Here is a 3,893-nt window from a genome sequence, read left to right as displayed (position 1 = left end):
CACAAAGATGTTTGTGTGTTAGTCCTCAAGGACAGAGCTGAATATCCTTAGGGTTGAACATGCAAGTCAACAGTCAGAGCCCTGGGCTGATAGTGGTGTCTGAACCCTCTTCTATGGCTTGAGCAGAGGGAAGAGGTGCAGAGCAAGGCTTGGTTTAGCTGTGATGCAAGTGGGGGTTTCTGAGGTCACTCATCTGTTCCTTAGCACATGTTGCAGGTGATATCAAAGAAGCAACCCCAAACTCCCAGAAAGCATGCTCTACAACACTGCACAGCCCTGTGCCCTGCATCCCAACAGTTAAAACCTTCAGATACTTCTGTCACTGAAAAAAGCTCAGACTTCTGTGTCTCTAACTGCAATGTACCACCCTGCTGCCCTGTTCTACAGGAACATCCATGCACACAGAACAACAATGAGGAGATGCACACTGCACCCAAGAGAAAAAGGAGGAAGAGAAAAGTGGATTATACAGTGATAGAAAACAACATTTACCTTGGCTGCAATAAGTGATTTGACGAGGTCAAACCTTCTCATTGAAAGMAAAAAAGTAGGAGAGGAATATCAGCTCAGAAGGAATTGGTACTTTGCTTGGGACCAGCTCAGAAACATCATTTTATAGTAGTAATTTTTCAAAGTAYAGAAAGGAAATCAAGAATAACCTTGTTTGGACTGTTATCTGTGTTCAGTTCAGGAGAGATGTGTGAAAAGGAAGGCACCAGTAGAAGCTGCAGGAAAGGGGAGCAATTTGTGTGTATTCATTTCTTACWGATTAAATTTTTCAGCCCACTTTGGAATTTGCTGTTCAGTTCAGTATGGCTGCACTCCACAGTTTGTGGCACATTGTGCTGTTTTGCTCTGCCAGCTGTGTTGTGCCTGCCAACATTTGTCAAGAAATAACAGGAGGTCACACATGGTGTCAAGAAAAAAAAAAAGAAAAGAAAAAGGCCCTTGGCACAGTACATAGAATAAAACATTGTATTAATGGCAATGAATTCAGACCAACTGATGGTGGAATTAATGAAATCCATGGCTGGCACTCTTTACATCCCCATGGAGGCTACAATAGACAAAGTAAATGCACTGGCCACTAGCCCATAAGATCGGCAAACCCTGTTTGTCCAAGGCAGCTGGAAGCCCATTGCCTTCCCTGGCAGACCCTGAAGTGGAGAAGAGAATTACAGTGCTTACCCAAGATCACTCCTCTCTGATTCTAAGGCAACAGGAAACCTCAAGACAGGGAAGCAAACAGTAACATTAAGTGGCATGGAGGAGAAACGGAAAAGAACGATGAGGAGCATTTACTTATTTTTCTTTGTCTTTCCCAGCTTCTTATGTTCCTCTTCTGAGAAAGATTTGGAGAGAGCAACATCATCTTTCTCTTACCTTAAGTTCTTTTTTGCCCTGAAGCTAAGTCTTGTCACCTGAGCAACAGTATCTGCTCAGTCTTCTTTCTTCTCCTTAGTAGTTTCCAGTCCTTCTTGTTTTCCCCCAGGAGAGAGTTTCCTGTATTTTTCTTTAATTTCCACCATTTGAGTTAAGCACAGACAAATATAAGAATATATTTTTTTCCCAGATAAGGAAAACATTCCTTATATCCTTATGCCCAACAAGGGCAGTCAAATACTGCAGTAAGTGCCTGGAGAGGTGGTGCATCTCCATCCCTGGCAATGTTAAGAAGGTGGCAGGACATGACCCTGAGCAACTTGATTTAGCTTTGAAGTTACCCCTGCTTTGAGCTGGGGGTAGGACTCTGCATCTAAAGGTCCCTTCCTACCTCAAACTTCCAATATTTCACCTGCTCAATCAGCTACTTCTTCAGTAGCACTTACCTGAAGATATACTCGTTCAGCATTCCTCTGCCTTGGACTTTTGACTATCTAATTGGGTAGTCAAGTGGTGGAGTGTRATCACCACTTTTGCTTACATGTAACCCCATATTGTCTCCCTTATGTCCAAGCACATCTGAAAACAGAACTCAGACATCCCAACAGTTCACCTTTAACCATTCTGCTAGGCATTTCACAAGACAGTCACTTCTGTGSTTTCTGTATTAACCTTGACTATGTTATTATTCCCTTTCAAAAGGATAATTCAACCTCAACTGTTTAAAATATAACTGACTGCACCAAGCCAGACACAAGCCAGGGTCAAATCTTCTAAAAGGAACATCTACAGATCAAAAAGACTCAATTAATTCCTTTCCTCTAGAGCATTTTAATGGGATTCTTTCATGTCTAATGTTTAATACGAGTGGAATTACTGTTTATCTCCTGTTATTCCAGATTAATGTAGATGAGAAAATAACTACTTAGATTCCTCTTAATACTTCCCAGTTAGTTAACCAACCAMTAGCCCAACACTGGAAACCCTGTGCAAGTGGAAGTTTCTCCTTTTGCATCATTTCCAGCAGGCTGCTAGCTAAATACTGATGCAAGCCTCTCCCAAGGTTGCATCCTCCTGGTTCCCCAAGGCAGGGGCTTGAATACAGGAGAATGTACACATCAAGTTTGCAGGATGGCACTCTGAGCACCCTTTCTGGAAACATGCTCATTGCAGACATTTGTGCATTTTGGCCAYGTGACTATGCTTTTGTTGGAGCCCAGTTCCCTGTTGATGGTGCTGCACTAGCTTGCATTACAGGCTCTGCAGCAGAGGGTCTAACTGATCCAAATAGAAGAAACTAAGGTTGGAGAGCTACCCTTTCAGTTTGCTCTTTGCAAGGCAGTGGACATCCCTGTGTGAAAAGTCTGCTTGAAGCCTGTGTATTGCTGTAACTTTTACAACAGTTTATGCAGAATGTAGTTTGGCCCAAGACCACATACTGGTTCTCTGCTCTGGAGAAGAGCATTCAAGGCATTATGCCCTTGCTGCAAAGTAGGATAAATCTACCATTCTTATATCATTGCATTTTAAAGATAAAATTATGAGTGAAAAAAATCTAAAGAGGAAAACAGCTTGACACTGGGGCTCATCTAARCAGTCATTTAAGACACACATAGATGTTCAACATTCTCAGAAACTTATATCCTAAGGGGGAGAGTTCAGTTTGCCAGCTGCAACAGTAGCAGTACGTTTTCCTTAACAGAGGATGAAGTATGAGGGARACACAGATCACAGCCAGTATTTCTTAACATAGCTTGATTCTATTAATAACAGATTAATGAATTAAAGATATTATTAATTCTGGCAAATAGCTGTTCACACAACAGAATCACAGAATCAGTAAGGTTGGAAAGGACCTCTGGAGATCATCTAGTCCAACCTCCCTGCTCAGCAGGGTCACCTASAGCATGTTAGACAGGGTTACATCCAGGCAGGCCTTGAATATCTCCAGAGAAGGAGGCTCCACAACCTCTGTACAACATATTCTCTTTATTCACACACATCCTCACATTYTCTCATAGTTACCCAGCTTGAGTAAGAGTTGAGGTCAATCCCAGCTGTTTGCTTTTAGTCATCCTGAATACAACTCTCCATTTTTGAGTAATTTTACATTCTAACATTCTCAGGGAGTGTGGAGCCTCTTAAAGAGCTACAGAAGCCCTTGAAATCTGATTTTTAGATCATCTGGAAGAGGTTGCTGTGCAATTCTGTAGTAATCTATCCTTATGTCAACCCCCCAAATTTTAGAATATTAATCTTTCCACCTACCATTTGACTGATTTTTCAATAAAGCCTAAAACCAGATAATTCCATTTTATGGAGCACTAAGCATTATAGCCTTTGTTTTCCTTTTGAAAAGAAAAACAAAGAAAATTAAGTTCAATGACACGGATATTGAAGTGGAACATACTCCAGRAGCATTTCCTACCTGAGATTGGAAATTTCTTCAGAATTGATTCTGAATCTTCAGAATCAATACTGAATCATTCAGCATCTCTTGAAGCAGTTTC

The sequence above is a fragment of the Rhea americana genome, unplaced genomic scaffold (genome assembly GCF_003343005.1).
Source record: "Rhea americana isolate MKP2758 unplaced genomic scaffold, rheAme1 scaffold_96, whole genome shotgun sequence".
Taxonomy (NCBI): domain Eukaryota; kingdom Metazoa; phylum Chordata; class Aves; order Rheiformes; family Rheidae; genus Rhea; species Rhea americana.
The sequence above is the reverse complement of the archived record's forward strand: the minus strand, read 5'-3'. Positions refer to the sequence as shown.